This window comes from Ranitomeya variabilis, chromosome 2 (genome assembly GCF_051348905.1).
Source record: "Ranitomeya variabilis isolate aRanVar5 chromosome 2, aRanVar5.hap1, whole genome shotgun sequence".
NCBI classification, from domain to species: Eukaryota; Metazoa; Chordata; class Amphibia; order Anura; family Dendrobatidae; genus Ranitomeya; species Ranitomeya variabilis.
The window spans coordinates 394,198,342-394,210,038 of NC_135233.1; positions in this window are offsets into that span (position 1 = coordinate 394,198,342).

The window sequence follows — 11,697 nt, forward strand, 5'->3', positions numbered from 1 at the left end:
ATCAGAAAAACCAGCAATAAATCGACGATAAAAGTTAGCAAAGCCCAAAAATTTCTGAAGACTCTTAAGAGAAGAGGGTTGCGTCCAATCACAAATAGCCTGAACCTTGACAGGATCCATCTCGATGGAAGAGGGGGAAAAAATATATCCCAAAAAGGAAATCTTTTGAACCCCAAAAACGCACTTAGAACCCTTCACACACAAGGAATTAGACCGCAAAACCTGAAAAACCCTCCTGACCTGCTGGACATGAGAGTCCCAGTCATCCGAAAAAATCAAAATATCATCCAGATACACAATCATAAATTTATCCAAATAATCACGGAAAATGTCATGCATAAAGGACTGAAAGACTGAAGGGGCATTTGAAAGACCAAAAGGCATCACCAAATACTCAAAGTGGCCCTCGGGCGTATTAAATGCGGTTTTCCACTCATCCCCCTGCTTAATTCGCACCAAATTATACGCCCCACGAAGATCTATCTTAGAGAACCACTTGGCCCCCTTTATGCGAGCAAACAAATCAGTCAGCAGTGGCAACGGATATTGATATTTAACCGTGATTTTATTCAAAAGCCGATAATCAATGCACGGCCTCAAAGAGCCATCTTTCTTAGCCACAAAGAAAAAACCGGCTCCTAAGGGAGATGACGAAGGACAAATATGTCCCTTTTCCAAGGACTCCTTTATATATTCTCGCATAGCAGCATGTTCAGGCACAGACAGATTAAATAAACGACCCTTAGGGTATTTACTACCCGGAATCAAATCTATGGCACAATCGCACTCCCGGTGCGGAGGTAATGAACCAAGCTTAGGTTCTTCAAAAACGTCACGATATTCAGTCAAGAATTCAGGAATCTCAGAGGGAATAGATGATAAAATGGAAACCACAGGTACGTCCCCATGGGTCCCCTTACATCCCCAGCTTAACACAGACATAGCTTTCCAGTCAAGGACTGGGTTATGAGATTGCAGCCATGGCAATCCAAGCACCAACACATCATGTAGGTTATACAGCACAAGAAAGCGAATAATCTCCTGGTGATCCGGATTAATCCGCATAGTTACTTGTGTCCAGTATTGTGGTTTATTGCTAGCCAATGGGGTGGAGTCAATCCCCTTCAGGGGTATAGGAGTTTCAAGAGGCTCCAAATCATACCCACAGCGTTTGGCAAAGGACCAATCCATAAGACTCAAAGCGGCGCCAGAGTCGACATAGGCATCCGCGGTAATAGATGATAAAGAACAAATCAGGGTCACAGATAGAATAAACTTAGACTGTAAAGTGCCAATTGAAACAGACTTATCAAGCTTCTTAGTACGCTTAGAGCATGCTGATATAACATGAGTTGAATCACCGCAATAGAAGCACAACCCATTTTTTCGTCTAAAATTCTGCCGTTCACTTCTGGACAGAATTCTATCACATTGCATATTCTCTGGCGTCTTCTCAGTAGACACCGCCAAATGGTGCACAGGTTTGCGCTCCCGCAGACGCCTATCGATCTGGATAGCCATTGTCATGGACTCATTCAGACCCGCAGGCACAGGGAACCCCACCATAACATCCTTAATGGCATCAGAGAGACCCTCTCTGAAATTCGCCGCCAGGGCGCACTCATTCCACTGAGTAAGCACAGCCCATTTACGGAATTTCTGGCAGTATATTTCAGCTTCATCTTGCCCCTGAGATGGGGACATCAAGGCCTTTTCCGCCTGAAGTTCTAACTGAGGTTCCTCATAAAGCAACCCCAAGGCCAGAAAAAACGCATCCACATTGAGCAACGCAGGATCCCCTGGAGCCAATGCAAAAGCCCAATCCTGAGGGTCGCCCCGGAGCAAAGAAATCACAATCCTGACCTGCTGAGCAGGATCTCCAGCAGAGCGAGATTTCAGGGACAAAAACAACTTGCAATTATTTTTGAAATTTTGAAAGCAAGATCTATTCCCCGAGAAAAATTCAGGCAAAGGAATTCTAGGTTCAGATATAGGAACATGAACAACAAAATCTTGTAAGTTTTGAACTTTCGTGGTGAGATTATTCAAACCTGCAGCTAAACTCTGAATATCCATTTTAAACAGGTGAACACAGAGCCATTCCAGGATTAGAAGGAGAGAGAGAGAGAAAGGCTGCAATATAGGCAGACTTGCAAGAGATTCAATTACAAGCACACTCAGAACTGAAGAAAAAAAAAAAAAAAAAAAAATCTTCAGCAGACTTCTCTTTTCTCTCCTTTCTCTGTCAATTAATTTAACCCTTTTTGGCCGGTCAAACTGTTATGGTTCTCAATGGCAAGAGAACATAGCCCAGCAAACATACGAACTAGCTCTTGGAAGGATGGAAACTAAACTGACCATGAACTAAACCTGCCGCACAACTAACAGTAGCCGGGTAGCGTAGCCTGCGTTTTATCCCTAGACGCCCAGCGCCGGCCGGAGGACTAACTAATCCTGGCAGAGGAAAATATAGTCCTGGCTCACCTCTAGAGAAATTTCCCCGAAAGGCAGACAGAGGCCCCCACAAATATTGGCGGTGATTTTAGATGAAATGACAAACGTAGTATGAAAATAGGTTTAGCAAAATTGAGGTCCGCTTACTAGATAGCAGGAAGACAGAAAGGGCACTTTCATGGTCAGCTGAAAACCCTATCAAAATACCATCCTGAAATTACTTTAAGACTCTAGTATTAACTCATAACATCAGAGTGGCAATTTCAGATCACAAGAGCTTTCCAGACACAGAAACGAAACTACAGCTGTGAACTGGAACAAAATGCAAAAACAAACAAGGACTAAGTCCAACTTAGCTGGGAGTTGTCTAGCAGCAGGAACATGCACAGAAAGGCTTCTGATTACAATGTTGACCGGCATGGAAGTAACAGAGGAGCAAGGCTAAATAGCGACTCCCACATCCTGATGGAAACAGGTGAACAGAGAGGATGATGCACACCAGTTCAATTCCACCAGTGGCCACCGGGGGAGCCCAAAATCCAATTTCACAACAGATAGGACAGAGTACTATGTGGTCAGTATTAAAACACTAGAAAATATCCACCACAGAAAATACAAAAATCTCCACAGCTAACTAAAGATATGGAGGGTATATCTGCATCTCCAGAGATACCAGCTTGGCTAAACAAATCCTTATTCAGACCAAGCTGGACAAGACAAAAACATGGAAAATAACTGAACAATAAGGCCACAGCATGTGGACAGCAAAAATCAAGGCCAGAACTTATCTTTGTTGAAAGGAACAGCAAAGCAGGAGAGAGCAGGCAAGGATGTGAATCCTCCAGGAACAATGGACAACTGGCACTGACTAAAGGGTCAAGCAAGGCTAAATAGCCCAGTCAGGATTGCAAAAACTTGACACACCTGATGAATGCTGCGATCCAGAGACAGCAGCACTACCACTTATAACCACCGGAGGGAGCCCAAGAGCAGAATTCACAACAGACCACAACACACAAGCGCTAGAAGGTAGGCACAGATTTCCACCTGCAAAGGGAACTCTGGAGGTGCCATCGGACCGGCCGGACTTGCGCAGCCTGGTTAACCGTATTCCGGACTGAGGATCCTGAAGCCTTCAGTAAAGAGGTAAAGAGACTGCAACCTGGTGTCCTCGTTATTTACTGCGACCTGCACCACATCATAACATCATCACCATACCTCCACCTTCATTGTACGCCCCTCAGCAGGGTCACGGACCGGGTCTAGCCACCGTGACAACCCCAGAACAGAGACTCAGAGGCCCGGTATCGGGTACCCCTCGGCCCTGCGGCAGTGGGGGCGCTACATTATAGTAGTTATATTCTTGTACATAGAGAGCAGTATTATAGTAGTTATATTCTTGTACATAGAGAGCAGTATTATAGTAGTTATATTCTTGTACATAGGGGGCAGTATTACAGTAGTTATATTCTTGTACATAGGAGCATTATTATAGTAGTTATATTCTTGTCCATAGGAGCAGTATTTTAATAGTTATATTCTTGTACATAGGAGCAGTATTAAAGTAGTTATATTCTTGTACATAGGGAGAGTATTATAGTAGTTATATTCTTGTACATAGGGGACAGTGTTATAGTAGTTATTTTCTTGAATATAGGTGCAGTATTATAGTAGTTATATTCTTGTACATAGGAGCAGTATTATAGTAGTTATATTCTTGTACATAGGGACAGTATTATAGTAGTTATATTCTTGTACATAGGGGCAGTATTATAGCAGTTATATTCCTGTTCAAAGGGGCGGTATTATAGTAGTTATATTCTTGTACATATTAGCAGTATTATAGTAGTTATATTCTTGCACATTGGGGCAGTATTATAGTAGTTATATTCTTGTACATAGGAGCAGTATTATAGTAGTTATATTCTTGTACATAGAGGCAGTATTATAGTAGTTATATACTTGTACATTGGAGCAGTATTATAGTAGTTATATTCTTGTACATAGGGGCAGTATTATAGCAGTTATATTCCTGTTCAAAGGGGTAGTATTATAGTAGTTATATTCTTGTACATAGGGACAGTATTATAGTAGTTATATTCTTGTACATAGGAGCAGTATTATAGTAGTTATATTCTTGTACATAGAGGCAATATTATAGTAGTTATATACTTGTACATTGGAGCAGTATTATAGTAGTTATATTCTTGTACATAGGGGCAGTATTATAGTAGTTATATTCTTGTACATAGGGAGCAATATTATAGTAGTTATATTCTTGTACATAGGAGCAGTATTATAGTAGTTATATTCTTGTACATAGGAGCAGTATTATAGTAGTTATATTCTTGTACATAGGGAGCAGTATTAGAGTAGTTATATTCTTGTACATATGAGCAGTATTATAGTAGTTATATTCTTGTACATAGGGAGCAGCATTATAGTATTTATATTCTTTTACATTGGGGCAGTATTGTAGTTATATTCTTGCACATATGAGACAGTATTATAGTAGTTATATTCCTGTACATAGGGCACAGTATCATAGTTAGTGATGAGCGAGTGTACTCGGTTGGGCTTTCCAGAGCACGCTCGGGGGTCCTCTGAGTATCTTTTAGTGCTTGGAGATTTAGTTTTCATCACCACGGCTGAATGGTTTACAGCTATTAGCCAGGCTGAGTACATGTGGGGGTTGCCTGGTTGCTAGGCAATCCCCACATGTAATCAAGCTGGATAGTAGCTGTAAATCATTTAGCTGCTGCGATGAAAACTAAATCTCCGAGCAGTCATAAATACTAGGAGACCACCGGAGCATGCTCGGGGAAAATCCAAGCAACAAGTATAGTCACTCATCACTAATTATAGTAATTATGTTCTTGTTCATTGCAAGCAGTATTTGTTATTTCTCCTCTAATACCGGGTTATTTATTAAAAGTAAAATGCTACAACAACAGATGAAGTTGCCTTTTGCCATTTTTCACTGTCTTTTGGCTTAATCATATCAGGGGTATAGAATGCAATTTAAAGGTAAATCTTGACTTTCAGAACACGATGTATGAGAAATTACTCAATGCCTCTGGGAGCTTATTTACAATGAGGAGCAGAGAACTTTCCTCCGAGTATTCTCCTTTCACCTTGATTATGCTGAAAGTTTTATAAGCTACTTTTGAAAATAAAATTAGATCACCCACCATGATTTCTTACTTGCTGGGCACCGTATACAACCTGTAGTTTCTTATTTATTTATTTTGCTTCATTATCTTTTCGTTATAATTTTAATAAAACATTTTGTCTTCGGCCAGAAACAAATACAACTTGTCCTTGAGTTCTGTAAAAGTAAAATTTGGGTGGAATTAATGAGAGGCTGTGGAATTTCTGTTTGCTTTTTCTTCTCTGCTTGTTAGATACAAGCTTCGTTTTGTAGCCTTTGGCGTGTTCTGATGGGGTCGAAGATATTGAATGAGGAGGAATATGTGTAACTTGTCTGTCAAAGCTGAACCAGTCTAAATCACGGAGATGAGTGAGGACCCGCTCATCATCCTAGATGCGATGGAGAAACATGAGCACAAAACCGAGGTTATAAAAATGTACATTGGTATCGGAAATAATGTGGGAAGAATTTGAGAATAATTAATGTAACACAGAATTCACCAACCTTATCTGACAACGCCTTAGTCTGCAGTTCAATTTTTAAATTAGTTTGTGCCAATTGAATCAGCCAGAGAAGGTTCATATGACTTCAGATATGGCCGCGCTGCCTTCCCCATAACGCCTTTTCTGAAACAGTAGAGCTCAGAAAATCAGAAGGGAGCCTGTATGAAAGCCAAGGCAGGGAATGTAGCAGCTCTTTAACACTTTGTAGAAGATTACATTAGGCAGAGTAGACTTACATGACCTCTGGCAGACTTCCTCATAATGCATTGCAGATGTGATATCACATGGTAGAGCACAACAAATCAGAAGGGACTATGATAGTCTGTATAAAAGCCAAGGCAGAGAGTGCAGCAGCCATTTTGTAGTGAATCTGGGTAATGAGAGGATGCCATAGCTTACAGTTTACTCATAGTCATAGACGTGGAGGTAACTTTGATATTACTAAAGCTGAGTTGATGATAAAGAGATTGACATTAGTTGCATAGAGTCCTAAGAGACAGTTACCCATGTTTTTTGGTGCACTTGCAATTTGCGGCAAATCACATCTTTTGGAAACATTTGCCGAATCTGGCGGCTTAGAATTTCAAAAGGTTTACTCATCTCTAGCAAATCCGTGATATAGGATGTAACCTTAACAGTGAGGAGCGGTGGTAAAGGAAGAGGTTGTAACCAGCAGACGCCTTCTGTAAAATAAGTGCAAGATATGAAAGCGAGGAGTAAAAATGACAAGTGAACATTTTATGCGGCAGTTCTCACAATGTAAATTTTCCAAGACAATCAGTGAAATGATTAATTATTCTGAGTGACCCGAGATGTCTGAGCGTGTCAGAGAATAACGCGAGGATCCGATTCTCACAAACTCATAAAGTGGCTGAATAATTTATATTCCGAAGAAATTACATTAATCCAAGACAAATAATTAAAGTGCAGAAACTCGGAGGGAAGGGAAATTGAAATTAAAGAATAATACCGCTGAAAGAAAAAGATAAACTTCATTGTAGATAAGATCATGAGATGTGAGAAATATCTGGCACAAAACGGGGGCTTGAACCCCAAAAAATAATACATAACCTTGGAAACACCCTCCCAATAGATTTTATTGTATCTAAATAGAATATGTGCATTTAAAGGGGTTACAAGGTTGCAAAAACATGACTTTTTTCTTCTAAAAATAGCGCCACCCCTTGTGTTTTGTCTGGTATTGCAAGTCAGCTTCATTGAAGTAGAAGTAATGATTGACAGCCATATGGACAATGATAAAACTAACTGTATATGTAAGAGGCCAAATCACATTTTTGAGAATGAAAGCTAAGACTTAAAATGTTTCTGAAAACCCATAAAACAGTATTCTCTTTCTTCTTCACTGCTGTGCTGTCACACACTATCTGTACAGTGTATTCAATGTTTTATGGCTTTCTTTCCTTATCTTTTTTGCTGAGCTGTGACGTTCTTTCAGTCACCAGAATCATTGCAAAATGGCTACTGTATTCCCTGCCTTGGCTTTTATACAGTCTATGATAGTCCCCCCAGGATTAGCTGTACTATATCATGTGATGTGATAACTCTAAGGCATTATGTCTGACTGAGGTCATAAGGGCCTTCTGTAGGTGATGCAGTCTTCTCTAAGGTGTAATACAGTGATGGCCATTTTAGGCAATTTTGTGCAAATCAAAACTCAAATTGTATGAGTTTGTTGGGTTATGCAAATTGTTAAACACTGAACGCAAATTTGATTCACATGAAATTAATTTTCTCATCTATAGGATATTTACTTTAGATTGAACTATGCTGCCATCAACACACTTCTCTTACATCTTTCACACTTCTGTGATATTCATGGAGCTATTTTTTCCATACGTTGCAATCTATCTGCAACTTATAATGTTTCTTTGTAGGTAATTTGCAATTCTCTTTTCATTGCAAGAAGCCAATAAAAAATTGAGAATTAAAATAAATTAAAATTAATTATCTTCATTGTTTTACCATTATTAAGATCTCTGCCTACTGATTTAATCTTCAGAGGCACTCTGCTCCTCTGCCTCCGAGCTTCATGATTGCTGGGAGTGGTGGAATCCTGATAATTGACAGTTCAGCCCGGCGATGTGGCTGAGCTCCCTGCCCAAACTGTGCACTGTCTGATGCTACTTGCACATCCAGCTTTGGCTCTGCAGCGCTGGCATGCAGGTGCACTAAAACTGGCTGGCTCCAGGAGTCTGGGCAACTTCAGAGCCGCGATTGCAAGCTCTATAGCAAACAGCATGCAAGATCAGCATGCAAGAACCGCATACAAGAACAGCATGCAAGAACCACATACAAGAACAGCATGCAAGAACCACATACAAGAACAGCATGCAATATCATCATGCAAGAACAGCATGCAAGATCAGCATGCAAGAACCACATACAAGAACAGCATGCAATATCATCATGCAAGAACAGCATGCAAGATCTGCATGCAAGAACCACATACAAGAACAGCATGCAAGATCAGCATGCAAGATCAGCATGCAAGAACCACATACAAAAACAGCATGCAAGATCAGCAAGCAAGAACCACATACAAGCACAGCATGCAATATCATCATGCAAGAACAGCATGCAAGAACCACATACAAGGACAGCATGCAAGAACCACATGCAAAAACAGCATGCAATATCATCATGCAAGAACAGCATGCAAGATCAGCATGCAAGAACCACATACAAGAACAGCATGCAAGATCAGCATGCAAGAACCACATACAAGAACAGCATGCAAGATCAGCATGCAAGAACCACATACAAGAACAGCATGCAATATCATCATGCAAGAACAGCATGCAAGATCAGCATGCAAGAACCACATACAAAAACAGCATGGAAGAACCACATACAAGAACAGCATGCGATATCATCATGCAAGATCAGTATGCAAGAACCACATACAAGAACAGCATGCAAGAACCACATACAAGAACAGCATGCAATATCATCATGCAAGGACAGCATGCAATATCATCATGCAATTGCATGTTCCTCGTCTAGTAAACTGGCTACCAACAAGCTGTAAACTATAGAAATAAAAATCCTTCCGTTCTTGAGAATCCAGAGTGTAAAATTGGAAAATGTCTTGCTTTTACATTCAGTTTGCAATTTTATCACTTTAATAAAATGAGAAAATCCCATAAACAACTTGAAGTCAACTTTTGTCATTCTGCAACTTTTGTCAGATTCTCGCTGACTGGATATACCAGGATTATCAGCAAGAAATCAGTAAATGCAGTCAATGAGAAAAAAGACTGTGGTGTCTGAGGCGGGACTTTATCCAAATTCATCCCTGATAAGCTAATAATTAGGTGAGAGGTCAGAGGTCGTTGTAGGCTAATTGGTTGTCCATCGCTTTCTTCTCCCTTATGATGTTTAAAGGACAGAGATAATTGGAGTCGTCTTTTTAATACAGACATGAATTGAAATATGTAAAAGGCAGCGCTGACACCTGTGGCTTCTGTGCCTTGATTTCAATTAGAATGGTAACTTGTATGCCAACCACTGCTCCACATTGTATAATGTCAGTAATTAGGCCACTTAATTAACCGGGTGCCTGGGACCTCCAGCTCCTCCACCTTCATCTGCAGCCTGGATGATTTGTTGATAACTGTTGTCATGACCTTTCAGTTCTTCACCTCAGCGGGGAGTTTCCTCTTAATTAACACCCTGATTGTGGCAGGTGAACGGCCCTGCAATGGGACAGGCTCTTTGATGTGGATGAGTGGCAAGTTCAAGTTATTATCTTTAATTTATTTGTTGCATATATATCCAACACTGTTGAAGAATAGTTGGAGATGACCAGGACCAAGAGATGAGGTAACAGGTCAAAGCCAAAAGAACTGACTGCTGAGGAACAAGGCACATGTATTCTCCTCTGTCCCAAGGAGGTACCAGTGGTAGATATCTGCTCAACTGCTCCTATAGAGGAATCTGGTATACCCATGGCACGGAGAGGAATAGAGCTTCATTAAATAATAGCGTCTTATCTCATATGGAGCACATAGTGTCTGTGACAAATCCTCATAGCCACATTCTAGTCCACATACAGTACAGACCAAAAGTTTGGACACACATTCTCATTTAAAGATTTTTCTGTATTTTCATGATTATGAAAATTGTAAATTCACACTGAAGGCATCAAAACTATGAATTAACACATGTGGAATTATATACTTAACAAAAAAGTGTGAAACAACTGAAATTGTCTTATATTCTAGGTTCTTCAAAGTAGCCACCTTTTGCTTTGATGACTGCTTTGCACACTCTTGGCATTCTCTTGATAAGCTTCAAGAGGTAGTCACCGGGAAAGGTTTTCACTTCACAGGTGTGCCCTGTCAGGTTTAATAAGTGGGATTTCTTGCCTTATAAATGGGGTTGGGACCATCAGATGTGGTGAGCAGAAGTCTGGTGGATATACAGCTGATATCACACTGAATAGACTGCTAGAATTTGTATGGCAAGAAAAAAGCAGCTAAGTAAAGAAAAATGAGTGGCCATCATTACTTTAAGAAATGAAGGTCAGTCGGTCCGAAAAATTGGGAAAACTTTGAAAGTGTCCCCAAGTGCAGTTGCAAAAACTATCAAGTGCTACAAAGAAACTGGCTCACATGAGGACTGCCCCAGGAAAGGAAGACCAAGAGTCACCTCTGCTTCTGAGGATAAGTTTATCCGAGTCACCAGCCTCAGAAATCGCAGGTTAATAGCAGCTCAGATTAGAGACCAGGTCAATGCCACACAGAGTTCTAGAAGCAGACACATCTCTACAACAACTGTTAAGAGGAGACTTTGTGCAGCAGGCCTTCATGGTAAAATAGCTGCTAGGAAACCACTGCTAAGGGCAGGCATCAAGCAGAAGAGACTTGTTTGGGCTAAAGAACACAAGGAATGGACATTAGACCAGTGGAAATCTGTGCTTTGGTCTGATGAGTCCAATTTGAGATCTTTGGTTCCAACCACTGTGTCTTTCTGCGACACAGATAAGGTGAACGGATGGACTCTAGTTCCCACCGTGAAGCATGGACGAGGAGGTGTGATGGTGTGGGGGTGCTTTGCTGGTGACACTGTTGGGGATTTATTCAAAATTGAAGGCATATTGAACCAGCATGTCTACCACAGCATCTTGCAGGGGCATGCTATTCCATCCGGTTTGCGTTTAGTTGGACCATCATTAATTTTTCAACAGGACAATGACCCCAAACACACTTCCAGGCTGTGTAAAGGCTATTTGACCAAGAAGGAGAGTGATGGGGTGCTACGCCAGATGACCTGGCCTCCACAGTCACCAGACCTGAACCCAATCGAGATGGTTTGGGGTGAGCTGGACCGCAGAGTGAAGGCAAAAGGGCCAACAAGTGCTAAGCATCCTTCAAGATTGTTGGAAGACCATTTCCGGTGACTACCTCTTGAAGCTTATCAAGAGAATGCCAAGAGTGTGCAAAGCAGTTATCAAAGCAAAAGGTGGCTACATTGAAGAACCTAGAATATAAGACATAATTTCAGTTGTTTCACAATTTCTTGTTAAGTATATAATTCCACATGTGTTAATTCATAGTTTTGATGCCT